This window comes from Mugil cephalus, chromosome 15, assembly GCF_022458985.1.
Source record: "Mugil cephalus isolate CIBA_MC_2020 chromosome 15, CIBA_Mcephalus_1.1, whole genome shotgun sequence".
Lineage (NCBI taxonomy): Eukaryota > Metazoa > Chordata > Actinopteri > Mugiliformes > Mugilidae > Mugil > Mugil cephalus.
Genome location: NC_061784.1, coordinates 23,334,747 through 23,361,473, shown reverse-complemented (window position 1 = coordinate 23,361,473; position 26,727 = coordinate 23,334,747).

Below are 26,727 nucleotides of genomic sequence, written 5' to 3'. Positions count from 1 at the left end.
CTCTAGCTGACCATGGGAGGTGGTGGTTTAAAAACACATGTAATTTTAGAAGGAAGATCTTGAAGGTGATGCAGTAGTGAATGGGTAGAAAGTGAGGTGGGTTTGGAGGAGAGGTAGAGTTGGGTGTCGTCGGCATAGCATTGAAAGCTGATATTGTATTTTCTGTGGATGTGGCCAAGGATGGAAAGATGTTATATAGCAGATATTTTATAGATATAACTGTGCACACTATAGGCAAGCTACAGGGTTCAATCAGTCAATCAGACTTTATTTGTAAAGCACATTTCATACAAAAGTAGCACAAAGTGTTGTGTAAAATAATCCTGCACGTATCCCTCAACCCCTCCTCCAACACAGACACTGAGTGTGTGTCTGCCCAGATGGACACACAAAGCAGAAACGCTATCATAGGTGAGGTAACACCAGAGGCTAGTAGTACAGTAAATGAGTAAATAAATAGAAAAGATTCAATTGAAAGTCTTCACATGGAGGATTTGAATCTCTGCAGGTCTGACACAGGCAAAGCTTGACCGGTGTTTTAATTTTGATTTTACCAAGTATTTTGTACCTGGAAAGAACTCCACGCAGACACAGGCGGAACATGCAAACTTTCAATCGGAAGGATTAAGTTCAAGGTATCAACACGGCCGAGGAATCCGACATGTGGCAACAGAATGAATGAGCAAGAGTGGCTGAATACTTAAATACCAGAAGCATCTGGAGAGTAATTAAGGAGATACGGAGCAGCTGGGCCAGTTTAAAATGCATAAAACTCAGTAACACTCGGCAAGATGAAAAATCCTCCACGCTGCAGTTTCATTTGTTTCTTTCTATCCACACGACCTCTGAACTCTGGGAAAACAAGCGGCAACTGAAATGCTTCTCTCTACGCGTGATGTGAATCATCTAGATGAGCTGTGGTGACACAGCTTCTCGCTTCAGGCGGAAATCTTTCACATCTGACAAAGCAAAAAAAGAAAAAACAGATGCTCATACAGAAGATGATGAACATATGGAAATGTGATGATAGACAAAAAGCGAATACTGAATATACAAAGATCAGTTGGAAAAAGAGCAGGAAGAAATATAAACTTATTAACTCACACCCCCCTCATCAGTCTATGATTCATTGCAATATTGCAACTCCCTATTTATAATGAATGGACTTAATATGCAGAATGTAGTGATATATAATCAATCAACAGCACCGATACACAGTATACAATTACACTATATACATCATCAATCAGTCAACCTCATTATAATTCATATAATGCCAATAACTAATCATTACATATACTGTATATTAATAATCAATGGATTTAATAATAATTTGACGATGATTCAAACCCCATCAAGAGTATGCCCTCTGTGATACTCACTTCATACACTGACACTGCAACAACAGCTCCCACTGATGGACTGCAGATGGTAATAGAGGTAACGCGCTGGTCTTTTTGCTGCACACGCAGTTAAAGCAAATGTTTGAGCATACATATACACATCATTTACATATGTAACATATGCCGCAATGTGCAGAGAAGAGTGTGGAAGCCAAAGACAATACAGCCTCTTTTCTTTTTTTGATGCATTCATTGTTTTTCATCCTGCTCCTCTTGAAGCCGTATTCTGTGCCACTTTTATAGATGCATCTTTCTTATTTCAGGGGCTACACTCGCGTGATTTAAGAATTATGCCCATCAATACTGCAGAACAGAAAATGTACTGGCACTCTTGTCTGTAAATGGAGAGAGGCATCAATCACCTGGAGTCCAGAATAAAGGGCAGCAATGGGAGTAATTATCTGTGGTAAAAGACAATGATGTGTGACTCTGTGTAGAAGAAGATCCACTGTGAGCGTGCACAAAAATAAGTCCTGTCTAGTGTTAGGGAAACTTTAGTGGAAATTAAATTGCTTTTTTTTTTTTTTTTTTTTTTTTTTTAAAATCACATACAACTTGAATCTTGCCACTTTCATACAAAATACCGGCTCTATGCAACTCAAAATTAATTCAAGAAAAATGCACGTACAGGTGAATAGGGTTAAATTTTTAACCGATAGATATCACCATGAAACTTTTCCAGTTGATTACTTACATAAATACAAAATTTTTTTGTATTACAACTTTTCTGTGAATTAATATTTAAATATGCAAACAAGGAGTTATCTACTTAAATATGCGCTAATTTGCATACATTTCCAGCACAGAAATCTGAATAGTGGCTGAAGTGAGGTTCAAAATTCTCGTTTCATTTTGTTAATGTATTAGATTTCAAGCTATTTACAGAGGGAATTTTGTTTTTTTATCGCTTCATTAATCACAAAATGCTTTTGCCATATTTTTAGGGGTAAAATGTTGTATAAATCAGGCTCTGAATAACATAGGAAAAATTCCCTCTGTCACCCCCATGCTGTTGCAGCATAAACCGTATGTAGGCTTTTTTAAAATTATGCAGCGGAACTTCTTACTTCAACAGCTGGAGTCGGATGTGGAGGAGGTGAGTTGGCACGGAATAAATGGGCCACCTGCACGTTATTGTTTACACGTCCTGAAAACATGCTGCATACGTAAAGGATCTCTGATGGGAGAGTGATAGAAAAGACAGAAGGAGAGAGTGTTAAAGGCGAGCAAAGAGAGAAGACAGAGGAGAAGAGGAGGAGCTTGATGTGTGTGTGTGGCAGAAGTATTCCATGCAATTAGGTCATTTGGAATAATTTGCAGCCGGAAGTTCTCATTAAAACCATCTCATGTTGGAGGCCTTTGATCAGCAGCACGGACTGAATGTAAATAGTTCAGTGAACAGAATGCAAAGGGACGTTGACTGGAGGCATCCTCTGCTCTATGGTCTGGAGCCATGTCATTATTGACTTAACAGTCTGTTCAGAGAGGAAGAGATAAACGCTCCATAGTCGCTGCTGTCGTCACTTCAATCATTTTTAATGCAGAGTTCAGAAAGTCTTTTAGATATACTGACACTGCTGCTTTGAGCCACTCATGCCTACGTCATACGTTGTGTTTCAATCCTGCAGACCAATTTGAGAGTGTATATGGGCGGCTGCCATAGGTTTTATTATTTACTGAAAGCAAACATAGCAGGTTTTATGTTTAATGCAGCAAGGCCTACTTTATTTATTATTTTAAAAACATAACTGCTAACCACATTAAAATGAATACAGATTATTATGACTGGTGTTTCTTTAACCTCCTGAGACTCAAGCTTTTATTTGGTCTGCGTTTTTAATTTGTTTTAGGTTGTTGGGTTTTAAGGGGTTGAGTAAGGCCTTCAGCCGATGTATAACACTGGGAAAGAATTCCACTATCTCACCATATAAGGAGTTGTTTCTGCTTTGTTGCAGCTTGCTCACAGACTAGGATACATCACACCCCAATATTTCACATACTGGAAACCAGGTAAAGCCAATTGGCTACACAAAATTCAGTGACATATGAGAGGCAGCGCTCCTCCCTCCTCTAGGGGTGGAGCCTAGGTAGAACAAGGCCAGTGTGTCTGCTTGCATGGGGCTCCAGTTTTTTCTACCCGTAAGGTGAATAGGCTGAAGTCGGCGCTGAATCCATACCCATTCTCTGTGTACCAAATAAATAACATAAACGTGAGGAATTGTCGTGTGATTTGTGCATAGATGGACTATCCTTTCCAAAAGGTATAAATGTATAATGAAAATGAATCAGAATAAGCTGTAATAACAGAGAGTAAAATAAAACTGTGTTCTCCATGCTTTGTGAAACTGAAATGACCTATCTTAGCAGCACAATGGCAATGCAAGAGATTCTCCAAACATCCTCGGGTTCTCTGATCTCAAAACAACATGATACCTGTGCAAGTATTTGGAGTATTAACGAGTTGTGTTGGTATTCTGCTCTGTTAGTGCTCGATAGGAGTTATTATGACGTTATCGTGTACAGGACAACAAACTGATGGAGAGATTAAATCTGTATTAAACTCGGCCTAGTGCTATTTATAAATATACATTATTATTATCATCATTTTGCATTTAATATTAAGCTATCTCTTTACTAAAATATGTTGGATTCATGTTAATGTGTATTTAAAGACATTTAAATTTGTGGAGGAAAATTAAAAAGAATATATATAAAATGTCTAATCAACCAAAAATTACCTGCAGTACCTCTGCAAACCCATAGCGGTCGCGGACCTACGGTGTACGGTATAGATGGCCTTAACAGAAGGTCCGTATGAAAACCTTCTCTTGTACATTGATGCTGCTTTACAGTGCAGAATCCAAACTGGAAGCGCAAACAAACCCGTAAAGCTGAATTATTAAAATTTATACAGCCTGTTTATTCAGCAGTTATAAAATACAAGAACTCTCCCTGCTGAAGTTAAATCATAATCACCCTTCTTAATCTGGTCTCTAAAGCTTCATGATGGAATACATAGATTTAATCTGTTTTAATAAATACTGAAAGATGAATGGTTAAAATGTCACGTAGCCATAAACCAGACAGTTCGCTTTAATGTCTTAAAGAGGACGTAATCCTTGTTGCCTTTTCAAAATGAAATAATAAGAATAATGGCATAACTTGGAGCCGTGGATGGAGCTGTAATGTTGACAAACATCTTCACAGAAAAGAATTGTCTTGGGGTTGGGAAATTAAGTCTCATTTACTTGGTTTAGAAAATGTGTTGCCACCGACAATATTTCCTCTTTCTGTATCTCGACGTCTCTCTTATTGAGAGGAGGCACACAGAGTTGGTAGAAAGATGTTATTATATTAAAACACTAATTAATAGGCTGCTCAGAGGCCTAATTGATGGAGGAGGAACATTTTTTGTGTTTTCTTTTTTAAAGAGGCGCTGCTACTGACCTGTCTGTGTTTGTCTTCGTTTCCTACTTTGCATTCAACAAAATATCCTCTCTCCTAAATGTCGCCTGATTAACTCTTCACTTCACCAAATGTCAAAAGCTCCTTATCTGCACCTTTTTTCTCACATTTCCAGCCGTGGATGAGCATCATTCCACTGCCAACGCATATATAGAGGTGTATATATAGGACATACACCGATCAGCCACAACATTACGACCCAAGACATTACGACACAAGAAGTGAATGACATTAAAACAATTTTGTAGGAAAACTTTGGACCTGGTATTCATGCATGTGGATGTTACTTAGACATGTAGACATGTAGACATGATGCAGCCTGACACAGACACACAAAAACGCTAGGAACAACTCGAGGTGGTGACCTGGCCTCCAAATTCACTAGATCCCAAACTGATCAAGTATCTCTGAGATGATCCACAGAGGTCCCTACCTCCCCCCGCCTCCACTAACAACATTGTTTGAAGGCGCAATGCAAGGCAGCTTTATTTATATAGCACATTTCATACACAAGGCAACTCAATGTGCTTTATATTAAAAAAAGAAAATAATATGAGCAATAAAAAGACACTGGGGGAAAAGTAGGGCATTAAGTAAGAGTGCAGAATGATTCCAAATCAAAATGCTAAACTGCATTAAAATAACTCACCGATAAGCACTTGTAAAGAGAAATGTTTTAAGCCTGGATTTTTTTTTCCTTTTAAAAAACATTCACACTTGGAGCTGATTTCACTTCTGTTGGTAGTTTGTTCCATCTGTGAACTCTGGGCTCGACTATCTGACCTGTCATCATGTCAGTGATGTATTCTGGACTTAAACCATTCAGTTTGATTAGTAGACCAGTCCAAGAACTTTGAAATGAGGAGACCTACACAATATTAGGAAGGTGGTCATAATTTTATGCGTGACTGACGTGCTGTAATGAGTCCTATAATTTCCTTTACCGATTTATAACAACTAGGCTAGTTGTATAATTTCATCCTCCTCGTCTTTTCTCACAGTGGGGTGTTGTGTATGTTTTCCAAACACTGGTACCATATTCGTCTTTGGAGCTCACAGCCACCAGGTCTCCTTAGGGAACCAGTCCTTTGAAGACTGTTCTAATAAATGAAAGCTTCAGTGTGCTCGTCCTCTCCCTTCTCGCTCTTTATGCCTCCCCCTTATTTCTTTTTTTGCCTGTCTTTAAAAATGCAAAAATTGTATATAGCTACCGTAGTTTTATATATTTTTCCTTTGTATCTATAAGTTTCTTTACTTATTTCTTCATTTGGCACATTAAACGTGATTTTTGTCTTTGCCTGAGACTGGTCCCAAAGCCCCTCTGATGAAGACAACAATGACTGGGAGCAAACATCCCAAAGAGTTCAGAGTTGGTCAATAGACCAGAAAACCTTTACATCTTTATGTTCTAAGAGTTGATATGGGTAGAGGTAGGTTGGAAGCTCCGCCCCTGCCTCATCCACCTGGATTGAGTGCACCTGCGCTCGTTGCACAGCTGCAGCCGATCAGCCTGTTTGGGTTAGCAAAAGCAGACTGGGTCCAGCAGCTCAGATGTGTGTGTGATACCAGAGGGTAAACACCTTCAGTTTGCTCTCTTGGTTGTGTGTTGTGTTGTGTGTGTTGGTGTGGCATCTTTATTTTGTGAAGAAGTTTATTTTCTCCTAACATCAGAACAGAAATCCCTCCTCACAGTCACTCCTTGTTTTTGGTTTTTAGGCCTTTCTTTGTTCATCTGTCCTTTTGATAGATTTAGTGGGCGTTTGAGTTTGACTTCATCGCCTTTTACACCCAAAAGACCCAGTTCTGTTTCTTCTTAGTTTTCCCACTGCGACCTCAGTTTGTGATTTTGTTTGGGAGGAAAACGTAACGGAGTCCTTCAGATGCCATTCATTGAGTGTGGCTTCCTTTTAGTTGGACCTTCCAAAACATGTTTTCCATAGTCACAAATTACCTTACCAGGTTCTTGAACAACTCCCTGACCAGACCAAAGTCTTGCTCACGGTTTAGCCAAAGAATCCTCCTGGTTTTACCAAACGTATTCTGTTCCACAGTTTAGGAGGGCACAATGCTACATGAGCAAAGCTCAAGAACCAGAGATGGGGGCTTGAGTCACAGCGATTTGAACTTAGGTCGATTCAAGTCGCTGTTTTGATGATTTGACGCAATGACTTGATCATGTTTTCAGTATATGAAATGTAAAATAAATATCTCTAGCCTGTAATATTACCTGGTATGCGAGTGCACGTGGGGAACGGTATTGTACAACATGTCTTTGCTTTTGGCTTTAAAAATACACATGTGAAAGGAACTGCAGAATGCAAAATGTGCAAAATAAAGATTTCGGACAGTTCGTTTATAATGTCAAACTTTATCTGGCATTTGAAGAACCATTCTGCAGAGCTTAGACTTTTATCATTCAGCAAATGGAGCAGACATGCGATTTAACTAAAACACACACTAACAGAATGTTAATGCTGGAATTACTTAAAAGTAGAAGCTTGATATCAGCATGGATGCAACATTTTCAGAACTAAACATAGTTTTAAAAGGCAGTAAATTGATATGTGCTGTGGCGTTAGAGGTTGGGAAACACTGAGTTAAATATAGTTTTAAAACAAACTTGGTAATAAAACAGAATAAATTACAGAGATTTGGTTATGAGTAAGTTGCCAAAAAGAGACTTACCTGAGACTTGGATTTAGTTGACGTGATCCCATCTGCCTTAAACCTTACCACAGTTTTACTGTGGAGCTACAAATGTTATGTTCAGTTTGTCACACATGGACTCCAGTCAAATTTCATCATTAACAATCAACACAAGTTTGTAGATTATGACCACAATGGAGAAAAAGGGCAAATAATCATTACTGGAAATAAATGGTCTTTAAGAAAACTCCAGTAGCTCTTGTTTTTGGAGATCTATATATACATATTGTGTCTGCACAGAAGATGCTGAATGATGAAGGGCCTGAATGTATGTTTTACCATTTTACATGTGTTAAACTATTTCACCATTCTTGGTCTCCTTCATTTATTCGTCCACATTGAGAATAAATCACTCAACACTTGTTATGCCCTTCAACTGCAACTCCAAGTTGATCCAGAATATGCAATAGTGAAAGGCATTTATAATCACACACGTACAAATATACAGGAGAAAAACTGCTGCATGCAATTAAACGGTCAATATGTAGCGGTAAATGTTTCTCAGCTATTGAGGTTGAGGTTTTGATTTGTTTACGTTCCCTCTTTAATTACATTGCTTTTTTTTTGTCCCAAAGCAAAGATGTGGACACATTAAGCAGCTTTATTGACTGAGCAAGCGCCTGTACGACATCGATGTTTGTGTTGTCGATGATGGATGTGTAGAAAGGCCAATTACAGTTATAACAAAAGGAGCGAAAAAATAAAAACCCTTTAAATCCTCTGGCTCTAAAACCTTTTGATTATATGAAAATAACATAAACGTGGTTAAGTCGAGAGCGATGGGACTCCAGAGAGGCTGATGTCCAGCTCAAACTCGCTCCCTGAGATCTGACGTCGTAGAAACAGATGGCGTAAAGGTGCCTTGGTAACAGCTGAGGCACCAACACGTTTACCAGCCGCACTAACACCTCCTCTGTAACAAAACGTGTAAGAATATTAAGGCATGAGAAAATGCAAATGTTTCACTATGTAGATCAAAGCGTGGATTTATTTATTTTCCCATTCGCATTCTGACATTCAGTCAGTGACTGTGGAAAAGCTTTAGTTCAGTAACAATTTATTTTTAATTTTACTTGCAATTATCTTTGATTATTATAATTATTACTGAACAATTGAAATGCAGCGTAAAAGCAATTTCTTTCCCAAGCCTAGCGTAGTTAGAAGGACATTTACATGAGCATGAATCACCATGAATTCAGTAATTTGGCACCTGACGACGCTAGGTTTGGTTCAGATTTATTATCATGAAGGAAATTAATTTCCACAGACAATCGGACACAGTGGACAAAGACCGATGACATTAACAGAACACAATAACCACAATAGAAGTAATAAAAATACTATTAATAAAAACGTGACACATTATCGTTCAAGGTAGAAGTGCAAACAATGCATGAAGTGGATAGTACTGGGACATGAGAAGTAAAAATGAATAAGTGCAGAGCATGAAAGAGGTAGCATGGGGAGTGCAGACAAACCTAGCCCAGAAAGTTATCTATGGCGACAGGGATGGCACGCCATGTGTTAGGGCCACCTGTGAGGAAAAAAATAAGAGGAGGCAGATTTATTTTTCATCACGCACTTTGAGGAAAAAGTCGAAATTTCGAGAGAAAAGTAGAACTTTAAACTAGCAGTACTGAATGCGTATGGTACCACCCGTACTAATACTATTTTTGCTGATATTATATTGGACTGTAACTGAAAACAGAATCACAATAAAATTTAATATTCTTTTCAAATTCAATTAAGTCCCAATACTCTGCAGTATCAGCAGTACCATATGCATACGGTACTGCCAGTTTAAAGGTCTATATTCTACTTTTGACTCGTTCTCAAAATGTAGACTTCTCAAAGTGCATGATTTAAACAATTTAAAAAAAGTTGGGTTTGCTGCTCTCCTATCACCTTACTTGGAAACCAAACCAGGCCACACAGCAGTAGGTACGGACTGACTCAATGAAGCACTGATAACACGAAGTCATTAAAACACTGCAAACTTTAAATGAACAGTTTTCTTAAGTAAAAGCTGCTGGACCTTTTCTGTTATGGCATCAGTGTTGGAGTCAAAGCTCAGCTAGTGTTACTTCAGCAGACCGGCCGGTCTTATGTCGATACAGGGATTTCTGTGAGAGCCCAACACGGTGTCCTATGTACTGTACATGGAAGCGCATAAATCTGAGCCGTGTTGCGAGATGAATCTTAATTACTGTTTAAACTGCAGTCCTGTGTCATCACGTCTGCATTCTGGAAAACCACGTGAAGATTTTTTTTGTTAAACTTCTCCGGCTTTGCAAGAGAAGCTGAACTTTTTCTCCTGCATACGTCCATCAACGACTGACTATGAAGCTAATTAGTGACATCGCCTGGGGTAACGTGTCCTTTGAATTCAACCTCAGGTAATTACAGAGAGTGCCTTGTCAACACTTCCCCAAAGCGAGCGCTGCCCCGAGACATCGAGGGGTAAAGGAAACAATGCACGACACAGAATCCTCACAGCCGAGATATTAATTAAGCCACACCAACGTTTGTTCCACCCTTTTTCTGTCATTATACATCATGGGTTCCTACGGTTAGAATATTTCCCACAGTGAATTTTGGGGCTTTCATTCTTTTGTCTCCTGAGTGTCCATCTTGGCTCATTTCACCTTTCAACTCTGAAGCTGGGAGCTATGGAGAAGTGGTTAGATGCTGGTTTGCCACGGCTCAGGTGCCCTGCTCTGACTCAACACACTGTGAACAAATGTGTGTGTATTTAAAAAAATAAATAAATGTGGGATCAGTAATGGAATTATTATTACTAACGTCAGCTTGTGTGTATGATTTCAAATGAGATCCAGGAGCAAAATCAACCAAGAGGTTCAGAATCCAATGGGTGACGTCACGATGACATGACATCAAAAGCTACAAAAGAGCCATCACTTGATACAACCTGTCAAACTTGATTCCAATTTCCAATACATAAGGACCAAGACTAATACTAAAATGTGACTGAAACTAATGAGCATTTTCACCTAAAGGACTATGATTGATTCAAAAATGGCTGCTAAATCAACACTAATGAATGCTCATTCAACAAAATACAATGCGGTCCTTAAGCTGACGGTAATATCAGGTGAGACCCTGGAGACTTTGTAACAGCATTCTGTTTCTAACAAGTAGCAGAAGGATCAATCTGTTTCCTTGCTCGCCAATAAAGCCGTGCACACAATATAAATAAAGCACCTGCTCTCTTGGCTCCCCCTTTGGGAGCACGCTCATCAGAAATCGATGGCTCCCTACGAGGAGCTTGGCGCGAGCAGTTTGCTTCAGTTCAGTTTGTTTGAGTCTGCAGAGAGCAGCTTACACGCATCCCACAGAGATCTGCAAGGTTCCTCCCACAGCAGCTCGAATAAAGATGGAGGTTAATGAGCTGTGGGTGCGTCTCACTGACGGCTGTTTAACTCTACATTTTTGTCCTTCACCCCACCAGCAAATGTATTCACGACTAGATGGTTTGAAAAATAAACCAAAGCGAGATCGCACCATGATATCAGATCATTTCTTCTTGGTCTTCCACCTTTGCTTTCAGCCCAGTTCCCTCAAACTGTTCATCATGAAAACATTAAATCTAGCACGTCTTCATGCACACTGGTGTGTGTGTGTGTATCGTATATGTCAGCTGAATCAATGCATCCATTTAGATAAACTGTTTTACAGGATCATTTGTACTCCTGTCACTTTTTTTTTCTCATTTAATTACCTAATTTTGTATTAACATAATTATTCCACACGTTCTGCTGTAAATATCCCTACAGTATACTGAACTCCCGACTAATGATGTTTCCTTTTTCATTTTAATTGTTTTGGTGAATAAGGGAACGGCATATCTGAGGATAATTTGTTAACCATGTGGCTTTTCCGAACGGAGAGGGGCTTTTGTGCAAATCTTGGCAGAGCTCGTACTCTTCCACCCCTGAGAATAATTCTGCAGAGGCAATCGAGTGTTCCTTTGTAGATAATCTTTCTTTTCAGCTTTGAGCTATCTCCATTAACCAAGTGTTTTGACTCAACCACCGTCTTTCACTTGCCGATGAACCAGTCGCTCGTGTGAAAATCCGACCATTTCCACAAATTTAATTCCCTGTCACATCAGTGACATGACAAAGAGTCAAACGGTGTGATTGTGTATGTGGTTGGAACATGCCTCATATTCAGCAATAAATTAATTTTTTAAGCTCCTGAGACCCATAATTCAATAGGCCCTCAAACTTTATTATGAATAATTGTCATACAGGGATTCATAATTTACCCAATTTGCCAAATTGACCGTGAAGCACAATCCACACACTGTGGTCAGTTTCTAGCCCCGACCCATCTGTCACGCAAACCTGTCAATACACAACCCAATTGAAGCAGTGAGGGGAAAGACAGCTGTTTTTTGGACAGTCCAGTTAAATGGTGAATAAATCACCTGGCTACTCAGCTGATCAGGTCAGGAGGTTGTTCACCCCTGAAAAATCCATATGCATCTACATTTTAAGTTGAAGTTTTTAAGTTTCACCAGGATAGCGGTGACCAAGGGACAGAAAGTTGCAGAGAATCCGTCTAGACGCACTCACGATCAATGGATATCGATTTTCAGTGGCTGGTCAGAGCTGCAACATGTACAACATACATGCTCCCATCACATTTGCATTTTAGATTGACTTGTACTCTATTTCATTCCTATACTTGTACATCTTGATGTCACCTCTCAATTGGACCCAGAAAACCTGGACGGGGTCAAGTCCGGGAGGAATCTTGATCAGACTGTTGAACCAAACCAACAGGGTCCTTCTCATAGGACTGGACAAATGATTAATCAAACACTCTTTCAAACTTACAAAAGCACATTGGAGGAAAGAAGTTTTGCATTTGGAAATTTCATTAAGAATCATCCTTAAGTATCGTCCTCAAGTGCAATTTCTTTTATTCCAGTCACAGACAAAACACTAAACAAATTCTAAAAGCAGCCACTAAAAACTTCAAATTGATCGGAACCAAAATGACCCAATACTCAAACTTTCTTATGGAACCGGTGATCCAGTAATGAAGGTCGTGCTTTTTATTGAAAGACTCAATTTTCTGTTGCTTTGACCCTATATAAAGTCAGTACATTTAAAAGTTCTTCAGATACAAAAATGGCTAAAACAAAGAACCAAGTCTGAAGATACAGATTCTCAGTCAGGAAGGGTTCAGCTGCCTCCAGATCACTAGGAAGTGCAGATATAGTCCTTCATCAATTGGATCCACTCTGCAGAAATACAGACAAACCAACAGCTTGGAAGACAAACCAAGATCTGGGCGTCCAAGAAATTACCTCATCCCTGATCCACATGTGCAGGGAAAACCACTGAATGACATCACAGCAGCTCTAACAGCCGTGGTTGGGCACAAGAACACAACAACTGGACAGTCAGGAACTGGAAGAAGATTCTGTTTCCAGCTTTATCTCCCTCCTGCTAATGTGAGGCTACACAGAAAACCAGGCCAACCATTATCTCTAGCATGTAGCATGTGGAGGCAGCATCATGGTTTGGATGCATGAGTCTCTGCTGGTGTTGGTCATCTCACTGTTGAACTTGAACCAAATGTTGGGCCATTCTCCAAACCCACATGCTCCCTTCTGCACATGCTCTGTTCCATCAAGGTCCAAACTGGATGTTTCAGCCAGATAATGCCCCTCACCAGTGTCGCCACACATCCAGAGCCTTTAGAATTTGGCTGCAGGAGCACAGTATCCAGGTCTGAGAGTGGCCCCTCAATCCACATGGGCCCCTTTGAAAATCTGTGGTGGATTATCTAAAGGTCTAATATTCATTTGATGTGATGGTTTATTTAGTTTTTGTTCAGTTTTAGACACATTATTTGTTGAAGATGATGCCGACCACATTGACTGGACAAAGGATTAATCAAACACTCTTTAACATTTACAAAAGTAGATGAGTGTAAAATGCTAGTGAGGTTCTCCCAATTCGGAAGACGCCGTTTTATCATTGCCTCACAGTTAGTTGTACTGCCCCTCGGTGCTGCCACTGTGCAATCATCAGCATGCGGCGTTCATACCTGCAGGACCACAGCGTCAGCAAAGCGTTGTGAAGTCACAAAATGCTGAGGAGAGGACAAACTGCAGCCCCTTGGTGGTGCCTGGAGAATCTGTGCTTTTTAGGGAAAAAAAAAATCACCAACACATCCAGTAACAAGATTTAAGTCTTCACACATTCAGAGCCAAGCTGTACAGAGACAATCAGACAAAACTGTGAGATTTTAAGTCTTTTCATGATGACAGACACAACAGCACGCTGTCGTTCCTTCTTTCCTGAGTCATCTTATCCGTGGCCTCTTCGACATGCTCTCCTCTAATCCCACAAAATCTGTAGTCTCTCCACTTTGCTGGATCCTGAGCCATGTATCAGACAAACCTTTTTTTTTTTTTTTTTGGCAAAAGAGGCTTTACGATGGGCCCACTTGGCTGTTGCATTTAGGCGTATACCACTGCAAATCTCACCATTTTATTTCAGGACACATAGATCCTTTCAGAGGCGATGAAGAAATCCTCAGCTATACCGTATTATATCCTAAATAGAATTTTATAGTCCTCTTTATCCAGCCATCCGGATATACTTTTTAATTAGGTTGAATAAATCACTCTCTGGGGTGATTGTGGAGGCAGACTAAAGGCGTGTGAAAAATGGGAGACTGAACTCGGAAAGCACCACAACACAATCAGCCATCTCACTCCAAGCCACGCGGTTCCTCTCAAACAGGATCAATTTATACCCTCCAGTGTGACCCCTATCAAATTGTGTCTTCAGGGTGGATACCTCCCTCTTTGCAGTCCTTAATGCTGAGTGATACCTAAATGACCATTACCGAGACATTCATCTCAATTCAATTGCCTCCCAGGGAGTGTAGCTCAGTAATAAGTTTGGGGAAATGACCACTTTTACCAGCTAATGGTAATTCACTGTGTATGCAGGCTGTTCAAATACATGGGTTGGGGGGTATTTGATCAAAGCATATGAAAGGTTTGAGTTTAGCAAAGATAAATGGAGGAGAATGTAATAGATGTTTAGAGTGAGATGAAGGTCAGAGGATGGAGAGGATCATATAGATACAGATTAGTTTCCAGAGATGCATAAAATACCAAAGTGCCAAACAGAATATTTAAATTTCTAATTTCTTCCTTAAGAAACATAGTTAAACTTCAATATTCTGTACAAACGAAGTGACGAGACTTGAGGGCAGAGGGGAAGAAGTTCATATCTAGATGAGGAAAATTATGCACTTTAAAATGTGCCAGAGTTGCTTAATTAACACCTAACTCTGGACCCCCCAGGTAAGACCAGAATCAGAATTACTGATCCCAAGGGGAACTTACTTTTCCTTACAGCAGCTCCTACTCAAAGTGTACAGATGTTCAGAAGAAATGTAGTTAATAAAAATGTATAGAAAAAGTAGGAAATTATAATTAGAATACACGCATCAATGTAAAAAATGTATACAAAAATATATGTACAAATGAATACGTGTTCTGATCGAATATGGGTTATTGCACAGCAGGAAATTATTGCACATGGTGAGTCCAGAGTCCAACAAATATATAAAATACTGGTGTATTTATACGAGTGAACTAGAACAGAATCAACAAAATTTCTAGGAATGTACATACTGACGAATTAACAAAGACATAATCTAAATACATTCGCTTATTTTTTTAAATTACAATATTTCTGTCCTCTAGTTGCTCTCCTATACTTGTATCAGTCTCTATTGTGATGTTATATGGTGTAATACATATCGTAGTTATCTCCAGAAATTACAGATTTTACAAAAGACAGAGTCGAATGCGCCCTCTGATTCTCTCTTCTATACATACAAACTGATTTTTCATAATACCTGTGTAACATATAATGTAGTTATTTAGACTCAATGACAGACTGTCATTTCATCCCAATCCTTCACCCACTCATGAACACAACACCACGGGGAAACAACTTCTAAAGGGAAAGAAACAGAAAGAGGTCCACAGACTTGGAACGAGTTGAATGAGAAAAAAATAAAAGCGTCTGCATCCCTGACTATTTTTAAAAATAAATTAAAACAAAAATCACTATTGAAATATGTTTGATCCGAATTTGGGTCGAGGTATTTTTATTTATTGTATTAAAAGTACTATACTGTGTATCTATGGAATTACCTTAGATTGTTTTAGGGTTGGGTTTGAATTGAGGTAGAATGGACTGAGTGATGTGTTGGGAACGAGAAGACGCCAGGTTGTTGGATGGAAAAGGAAATTATGAACCTACACTGGTCTGAATTCAAACAGCTCGGCCCCTTTATCTGAATTTTCATTGTTGCCCCTCTAGTGCACCTGTTAATTTAACACCAAAGCAACTGGAGCTGATTAACTACCCCCTCTGCTACTTAACCGAGCAGATCAATATCCCAGAGGTTTAATAGACTTCATACTATACTCTAATTAAAAAAAGTGGTCCTTGAAATCTAGAAAACAGGTGGTTTTGTGCTTATATCTCTAAAATTATTATAATTATCAGCCACCATCACTGAACATGAGAAAAATAGAATAGAAAAATACTTGGGGGAATTTTGAGTTTGTACAAAAACATAACGTAACATAGCACAGTATAATGTAACATATTTTAACATAGCATAAGATAGATGCTTTATTAATCCCAAACCGGGGAATTTCACTGTTGCAGCAGAAAAGTACAGGCACTCAACACCACACATACTATATAACAGGAAAGACACAATCTACTATATACACATTATTTACAGAATTATAAAAATAAATGAATTGAAACAAATGGTGTATACAAGGAGAGAAAGAAATAATGTAGAGTCTTATCTGTTGCAGATGAGGAGTTAAACACAGCAAAGATTTCCTGTAGCGTTCTTTGTCTGAGTCTCTTGGAGAAGGAGCTCTGATGTCTATCGTCTGGTGGAGAGAGAGGTCAGGATTATCCATGATTGATAACAGTGTCTTAAGTGTCCTCCTCTCCACCACCACCTCTAAAGTTTCCAGCCGATGACAGAGCCAACCTTCCTGATCAGTTTATTCAGTGTGTTGCTGCAGACCACAGCAGAGAAAAGGGTTCTGGCCACAACAGGCTGGTAGAAGATCTCCAGCATCTTACTGCCCACGCTGAAGGATCTCAGCTTCCTCAGGAAGTAGAGTCTCTGCAGGCCTTCTTGTACGTATAACATAACACAGCATAGAATAACATGACATAGCATAGCTTAACATAATATAGCCTAACATAACAAAGCATAACGTAGCACAGCAAAGCATGGCATAGTATAACATAGCATACCCCTGCAGAGCCTGTAGCCTGACGTGCACCTCCCCAGAAATGTAATTACATGTCACAGCGAAGCGAAGAGCTGTGATTGGTCCCCTCTGTAGTAACGTGTTTCCGCTGTAGGATTTCCAGTTGCTTGTTCAATTATGCAACTTTTGAATTTATTGTTTTATATCAATGAAGATGTAACACAGGAACAGTTTGAAGATGCAAACATTTGCATGACTCGTCTTCAGTCGCCATGGTTGAAAGTGAAACAGGAAGTGGAAAAAAAATTAACCTGAGTGGCAAAAAAGACACAGCACTGACTAGTGTTCGGGTGGTGTGGTTACAGAGGGAGCAGGAAGTATAAATGGCTCACGCCAGTGTAGGTTACTCCATCTATGTCCTGCAGAGGCATAAACCACATTGAAGGTTTAATTAGTGCCCTGTAACCTAACCCCTGAAAAGCACATGAGTTTGGACCTGTCAGCATGTCAAGATGAACGTCATCACTGTGTCACATGCAGGAAATTCTGTTTGCACAAATCTGTTCCTCCTCAACCCCCTGTATAAAAAAAACAAAATACTTAGACAATAATGTTGACAGTGAAAGCTGTTGCCTCCCCCCCTTCCTGCTCCAAGTTTTCTGCTGCAGTGAAGAAGAAAATCTATAAATATAATCTCCAAGGCCGTACAGCACAATTAACAGTCTGACAACAGAGCTGTCTGAACTCCTGCAGGTCTCAGCCTCTTTTCCTCTGCACGTCCATTTCACGTTGACAACTCGATACTCTGACTGCAATATTTAAATGCAGCGACCCCTGGATTATTTGTCTTGTGGCTTCTTTCCACTGCACCATAAATACTGTTCATCTAAAGATAACATTTCTAGAGCTGCGCTGCACCACGTAGTCCCCATTTGACTGCACTGCAGGGCCTTTGGTATCAGGTTTGAAGCTTGTTTATTTGTGTCTGCAGTTGAAAATCTGACTCATTTTTCCGTTTCTGAAAGTCTTATTAGATTTAATCCTATTTTAAGAATGTTGGAAGGTCATGTGATACAGAAGACACCTACGGTTTTAAAAACATGCAACACGCCAAAAGAACACATTGCTGGTCGGTTTAGTTCGTTTTGGTGCATTCATGGTTATTTGCCTCCAGTACGCCTGTAGCATTTGCATGTGGTGTTTGTTTGTTTTTTGGAGTGACTTCTTCTCTTTAGTGCCATACGAAGCAGCTGACAGGAAATGACTCAGATGTGACGCATCTGATTCTTGGTGGATTTTTGTGCTTTGCATACTCTTGTTTTGGATTTCAGGATGGAGCAGAAGCTTGTTTAAAGTCCACTGGTTTTCTACAGACACTGAAACCAGCCCTGTGCCTCACCGTCCAAAGAAACTTATTGATGCATCTAGAACAGCTGCTTGCATTTTAAATGTGTTAGCGTTCCCTCTTTGTATTTCTAAAGGTTAACAGGGTTGACGCATCACCCAGATACTATTTACCATCTCCAGGAGAAAAACTGAACGTATAAGTATTTCATATCCCCACTGGCAAAATTCAGTGTCACAGAAGCTACTGTGATACTGCATGCTCACAAAATCATGAGAACATGTGATGGGGAGATAATTTAATAAGATGGACAGCACCGTGATGGATTGTTAGAGTAAGGTTATTTGACAGTTTTTAAGAAGGGCATCGTCCATGAACCAAAAAAAGTAAGACAGAGTAGAGTAAAACAGAGGGACATCTGGCTCAGGAAATTAATCAACACAGGAAATGGAAAACAAAGCGAGAAGGCCTCCAGTGGTCAAATTAATGAGGGCTGTGAGAGGTCAAGTAAACAGCATTTGGGCTCCACACCTCTCCAAATGGTAATTAGGGGGTCCTGGGCACAGTTTTAGTTATTTTGCCTTCACATGGAATATTTTACAAGGGAAAAAAGCAGGAAAAATACAACAGTTGTGTTTGGTTTTCCAAATCTGTAGACAAATAAATTCATTAACATTATTAGGTACAGCTTGCTAGTAAAAGGTTGGACCCCCTTTTGCCTTCAGAACTGCCTTAATTCTTGGTGTCACACTTTCAACAAGGAGATTTTGCTCCATATTGAGATAATGGCATCACACAGTTGCTGCAGATTTGTCGGCTGCACATCTGTGATGAGAATATAGCAGCTGAAATCGAGACTCGTCAGACCAGGCAACGTTTTTCCAATCTTCTATTGTCCAGTGTTGGTGAGCCTGTGTGAACTGTAGTTGTGCGTTCAGAGACGGTATTCTGCATTCCTTGGTTGGAACCAGTGGTTATTTCTGGTCTAGGTGGGTGCTACATGTCGACATGAAGGTCCAAAAAGTTTCCCATCAGAACATTGAATTGTCACAAGATGGCCAATTTTATTTATTTCTCCAATCATAATGTTGTGGCTGATCGGTGTATATACACAATTATTCAGCAGCCACGGCACAATTACTCTAAAAGTGAACTTTCCTGTGTTGCTTTTCTCAATGTCAATGTCCCAAGAAGAACAGACCACGGTGACGCGCCATGACTCTATCACATCATGAAGTATTCAATAACAACTCCTGGAGGAGACTATTAAATACTGTATTTGTGCTGCTGGTTCAGGTACTCTCAGGATAAAATGTAATAACGAATAATTTAATCTCAATTTATTCTCTCCGTGAAATTCCATTCTCCAGTCATATTAAATGAACCTGGTCACATCCACCAGAATTAAAGACTAAGTATATGAGGCCTTGAGTTATTATAGAACCTTCTGCGTCCCAATCAAGGAGGAATGAATTCCAAAAAGGGATAATCATATGTGAAAATAATTCCTGAACTTTCTGATTCTGCTGCAGGTGAAATTCTAATGATTTTCTTTTTCTTTAAGACTTTTCTTCTGCAAAACGATGTCGTTTCAAACTGCAGAGCAGCTTAAATCTGTGGTGAGTCGAGAACATTGCATTCATATCTTTGACATCAGTGACACCAGTGAACGATGCCAACAATAACTGACCCCCAGTGACATGTCTACGCTGCATTTCTTGCTTAATATTATAAATATATATGCAAAATTCCTCAGGGATGGAAACCCTGAGTTGCTCCGTCAACCTTTTTGATCCACACTAAAATATTCACTAGCTGTTGGACAGGTTGCCATTTAATCCTGCAAAGACTATCATGGTGGTATCATGGTATCATGTTGACTTAACTTTAACCACAGACAGACACATGCCTGCAATGATCCTCAGTCATCATCCAGGTCATGGTATGTTATTTAAAAAAAAAAACAAGGCAGGTGGACTAGGTTTCTTGAAGATGTTTCATTCATTCATCCATGCAGCTTCTTCAGTTCTAAATTACTGGTGGGGAGTTGGGGTTTATATTCTCTTAATCAGGCATGAAGAATTGAAGGTATTTCAGTGGCCAGACATCTTCAAGAAACCCAACAGGTCCAGTTGCCTTTGATTCAGCTTTGTTTGCCGTATGTTACCCCCTGACCTTTCCTCTCCTGACTCATGCATTCATCACTTAGGCTGTAACTCAACTACATGTCAACATCAACCAGCAACTTCCAGGTCCAAGTGCAAAAAGCTGCAGTACATCGAGTGGCCACTAGAGGCTTTACAGAACTTCAGTCAATGGTCAATATGTATCAGCTAGTACGGCTTAGGTTTGTAGTCTTGACCTGCACAATAAAGTCCAGTTGTGTTTTGGCTAATGCTAATCAAGCTGCAGCTGCACACTCATAACCTTAGAAGTTTTAATGACTTTACTTTTTATAACATGTGCTCACCTTGAATTCTCAGCAGATGTTGAATAGATCTTTCTTTTGCAGCTGAATGTGCAGGAATATTGAGGTGAATGTGATTTACATTTGGCACAATGCAGCTCTTACAGGAAGATAGACAGACTGCATGGTTCCCTTGAGCAGGACACCAGTGGAAGACATCTATTGGATATAAAATGTTGTCTTGTAGTGTCTCACATTATTTAAGATACACTTCATAGACGGATGGATAAATATATATTATGGAGCGATACAATCTCTCAAACACCTAATGTATACTTGGTGCCGCTTCCACTGGAGCCTTTGTTCTACAATAAGCAACACAAACTTGCATATTTTCTCTTCTCTGTGTGTGTGTCTCTCTCCTGAGAGTGTCAGCGTTGACTTTGGCAGATCACTTTCTCCTGACGAAAAAATAATGGATTTACAGGGAGATGGAAATAAACAGAGTTGTTTTTATTTCCCTCAGTGGAGTGGATCTGTAAGTGATATTTCAGAAGACTGGAGAAAGTTTAAGCAGGGTGAGAACGACTGGGCCAAAAGTGATTAATCTAATCATTCACGGTGGAAGGTTATTAAGATTCAGACTAATCATGACATGATCCTAGCGCTGCCAGGATTCAAAAATAACACTGGGAGGAAAGGATGAGAAACTAGATCAGTAACTCCACAAGAGACAAAGTGCTTATTCATGCCGGCCTGGTCACATATCTGGGGTGACTTTGGACAATTTATGCAGACGACACAAAAGGACATTATAATCCAGGTCACAACACGGTTACACTTTCACTCTGTTTCCACAAAGTGCTTTCTGGCTCTGAGTCACAGCTAACTCGACTAATCAAAGGAGGCACGGAAGTGTCGCTCCTTTTGAACCGCAGTCATTAGCAGCAGAAACCTCGGGGGACTTCTTGCTATAGCTAACGGTGGCCTGCCTCATCACAGGGATAACGGCTTTGCACAAATCAACACAAGTCTGGAAGAAGTCGTGTGAACTTTTACACTGAAGTTTCGGCGCGCGGCTCTGCGCGTTGGAAAATTCAGCCTTTTACACTTCAGCTACGGTGACAAGAGTGTGGGGATGAGTTTCAAGGCTGCCAGACGGATTAAAACAACAGGCCTTTGTTCTTCTGGTTCATATGTGAACAAGTTTAAAACGTAGGGTGTGTGAAATTAAGACCCGAAATATAATTATCTGAAGTTTAGATTCACTTTTAAGGAGACAGCTGGCATTGAACTCCCATATGTTGTATATCTGAATATTTAATGAAAAATTATAATAATCATGTATTTAGTTTAATATAGGAAAAATATAAATTGATGGCAAGTTCAGTTCAGTTATTAATTAGTGATCAGTAATTTCATAATTGCATTTAAAAAATATGAATGTCCTACATGATTAGAATTTAACGTTTGTAATATTTATTATTTACACAGTATTCATAGTATTTTAGAAAACCGTGGATCCTTTCACATGTATTTTTTTAAGCATCTCTTTATTGTATTTTCAAGATACACTGACAAACATAATGGACAAGACAATAATAAATAATGGGTAAAAGGGAAAAAACACAAACAGCCATTTGCACTCAGTTCAGTTCGTCGTTCCAAGCATCAGTTTGTATCTTATTCTGTTCCAAATCCACCTTAAATCCGTGTTTAATTGTGACTCCTGTCCAGTTAGTTACTAACGATGTCTGTGTGTTTCGCTTTTATTATCAGTCCTTGAGATGGAAATGAAATGATCTCCTGGCTGTGAGATGTGATGACACATCATTTTCACCAGGTCACATGAGTTCCTGTAATTATGTAAATGACTGTGGTAGAGAGTGGGAGTTCACGGTGGTCAGGAGGGTTGAGAGGGGGATCACAGGGACCGCTGAGGTTCAAGGTGCTGTCATTGGCAAAGGATACACTCCATTATCCTGCTGTAAGTGATGCAGTACAGTAGTAGTAAAACATCTGTCTTAGATCAGCGGTGGTCGGCCACTAAATCTCAAGTTTGAGGCAACGACCTCATGTGCAATAACCAAACGTTGTTGCCACCAACCTGACCATGGGGACAGCATCATCAGAGAGCAAAGAATGCAATAAGAGCCAGTTCATGGCGATCCATTATGTATGATATGAAAAAACTTGTGTGAACTAAGAGAAAAGTGTGTTAACTATCACTGTTGAAGAGTCGGGTAGCTCTGTACTAGGGCTGTCACGATATCAGATTTTCAAAAAATGTCACTATGTTATCACAAGATCATCTAAAATGTAAATAATAATAAAATCCAGGGTATGCATCTTTAACCTGATGGATAGATAGTTCCCAAACTGGGAAATCACACCCAGTCATTTTTAATCTCTTTTGGGGGATGAGTTACACTCAAAATAACAGTAGAATGGAGGAAAACAGGGACATATGTAAAACACACACTCATTTACACCCAGGTGCCCAGATTCTTCCCATGGAGGATCAAAACTGAAAGCAGGGGAGGGTCATGAGTCAATAAGTTAAATATGGGAATATTGTAGCATGCCTGTGCAAAATAAACATTATCACAAATTAATTTTGAAAAATGAATGACACTGGGTTATTGTGCTTCACATTTATGTTCAAAAAAATGACTGAACATCTATTTGACTTCTTTAAATAAGAAAAATAAATGAAGAATAAGTGAAGACAGACATGGATCATTACTAGGCCTTGGTCCTACATCTTCAAATACAAAGACATTAAGTGCAATAGGTACTAACGTGAGACAAAACATGCATTAAATGAAATCAGTGCTGTAATTAGCCGACTAGTGCAATAAACAGACAAAACATGCCCCAATTAATGAGAGAGAGAGAGAGACTTCAGTCATACAACATTCACTGTGGTGGAATCAACGTCAGTAAAAGGATAATGGAGCCAAAGGATACGTCAGGACTGAAATCATGGGGTGGAACTAAGAAGTCTACTGCAAAGTGTTTTTTGCATTTTTCATAATTTAAGTTCATTTTGATGAAACACTTTTGCAGGATGAAAATACCATTGAGGTGGCTCTTAAAAGCCCAAACACCGCTGCAGCATGAGATGTAAGGATAGAACATGGTGCAATGAAGATTGACGAGGATTTTCCTTGATGAGAGATGTCGTACTCTGATAACGCCAATATTTTTTTTGCAATATGATTTTTCCAAGTGATATTTTCATCAATGAGAATGCCTAGAAATGTAATTACTGTAAACGTTTCCAGAATGTTACGAATGTTACGAAACATTCATAGCTTGTTTATGAATATGTTTCTATATGTTAATATCATGTATGAACTTTTATGAATATTAAGAGATAACTTAATGACTATATTTCACTTTCTTTTTGTGGCATTTACAGTAAAAGTCTGGAACCTTGTCATTTGTCTGATTAAACCTCCGTCTTTTACCACTTTACGAGAGTTTCCCGCTGACTTCCAACATCCCACGCCACCAAAAAAAGTCTGAGGGTAATGAAGATAACTTAAACTTGCTTCACACCCAAACAATCCCGTCCCCATTCCTCTGATAAGGGTCATTACAATGAAGTGTGAAGCTGCAGCGGCGTGAGCAAGAAAGCGTATTTTTAAACCAGAGCAGCTGTAGTTTAAGCCTCACTTAAGAGTGGGATATGAAATAAATATTGCAGCGGATGGGGACTTGCTGACCTTTTCTTCACCCTGCAATAATGCTGAAGGTTCCCCGAAGGAAAGCCCCTGTCTAAATGTCAGAGGATGTATGAGATCTATTTTTAATGTATGCTGTAATTTTCATGGTATTTGGCTTTTAGAAAGTGCTTTACATCTCACTCCACCAGTCATGGTTTAAATGTATTTATATATAGACGTGTGTGTATTTAAAATAACAACTATGTGCCATTTAATAGGTCTGGTTGCTCGAAATATGAAATACTGTGATTTTTGTCGACCCTTGAAACAAAAGCCTTCACACATTTTACCCTGTGGCGCTGACCCAGAAAAATATTCTCTCAGTGATGTGTTTTACCCTTTATTATAGGGTTATGGATCAGTGACCAATTCACCGCTATTCAAGATTATAGGAAATTATAAGGTTCTCCTCCTTGCAGCACAACTATTAGCCATCCATTGTGTTGTTCCCATCTGTATCCCCGCAGAGAATAAAGGACAGCCGGTGTTTTCCTCCCCCTCTACCTGTCGCACACATGTTCTTCTGCATGTTTCTTTTAACAATGAATTTCCTGCATTTTGCTTTCCAGCTTCGAGGAAACTGTAATTATTTCTGGTGCACCTGCACATGGGTTGGCCATTTTCCCTCCTCCTAATCATCCCGTTCTCGGCAGAGAATGACAGATGAGATCTCATAAACCGGAGGTAATGTGGGAGCAGCATTATAGATACCTCTGTAACTAAAACATAAAGAAGGCAGTAGGTTAGAGACTGGGCCCATTAACTTCATACCAGGTTTTAAATATCTGAGGTGGTAATAATTCTCAAGGAAAAAAAAAAGAGTAATGACTGAATTTAGCATTGACAGGTAGAGAAAATGGAGGGAAGGAAAGAAAAACTATAAGGAGAACGAGGGACAGACGGGAGCAGTGATTGATGGAATGAATGAGATAGGGAGGGAGGGAGGTGTCCAACTGAATGTTAGTATGGATTCCTCTATGTAACAGAATACCTTGTCATGTCTTGCCTGTCCAAGGGCTAAAATCAATTAGATCTATAATCTATCATCAGCTGCAAAAATGACAGTCAGTACTCCTGCAGCTGGTGGCAGTGGCTTAATTAAAACTCCTTGTGTTGTTGTCGGTTGAATGCCACATCGAATCAAAACTAAAATTGTGCGGAACCATCGTGTATTAGTCTCTTTACGTGATGCACGGCTGAAAACGGCAACGTGCAAAGCTGAATTCTGCAGACTCATGAGTCATATCGACCATTCACATCCATTAACGTTCTCTATCATCTGTTCCAAAAACGGTTGCGATCTCTCATCCCAAACATAACCTGGACTCCACTGTGATCCAAGGTGTGAAAGACGGAGGTGTCTGTGTCAGGGCGATATGACCAGCCTCTTAAAGGACCTAATTAGAGCTGAGATAAATGGCCAGTGGGGAACGAACCAAGGTTAGACCCCATCTGGACGTTTTTCACACTGATTTCAACTGCAATAGGCCTTTGGTCTCACCCAAAGATAGCTATGACCTACGTATGTCCTCAAAATCTAGTCTTTACCCCTCGTCACACACACACACAAAATAACATTTCTTTGCTTTGTGGTGGTGATGCATTGCTTGCTTCTTTGTTACCAGGTTGTATAAGAGCCACCGTGGCTATAGTTCTTCTGGCTCCAACCTAAGACAACAGTAGTTAACCATATATTGTACATTAAACGTCAGTAAAAAGAATGAGGCAAAGCCTCTGAAATAAAAGCTGCATGCTCTCGTTTTTTAGTTTGAGGAGACAGAGAAGCTTCATGATCTGCTTGGACAATTGCACAATTCCAGGCACTACTTTCTCCTCTGAATTTAAATATCCCCGGTTAAACAAAGACCTTCCACTTTCGAAACAGCAGAGACGTTGCTTTTTATCTGAAAATTACAGTGGTTTCCTATAAAGGCTTGTTGATGAGTATCCAGAGCGGCTATTTGACTGACTGACTGGCAGCTGGAATAAAGGCGCACACAAACTCACTGAGACCGTCTCTAAGTGACCATGACAAATAGACAATCTGTAAAACAAGGAGTGTGGAGGTTTTTACTGTGGGTGTTTGAGCGGGGAGGGTGAAAAACACATTTGTGTTTCTGCCAGCAGAGACTGGAGTTCTTTCCCAGCCAGATGGCCGGTGCTGGTGCTGTCTTGATTCGCCTATCTGGGGCAGCTAAAATAGATAATTACACACCTTGGTGCCAGAAACTGACTGCTTCACGTCACTTGAAGTGGATGAGTGTGACTGCTGCACGCCAGCAGCCCTCTAAATGAGATATCCAGCAGAATGTGGTTAGCAACACTCAGCTAAGTGTTTTCTAAAGCCCTTTTCACAC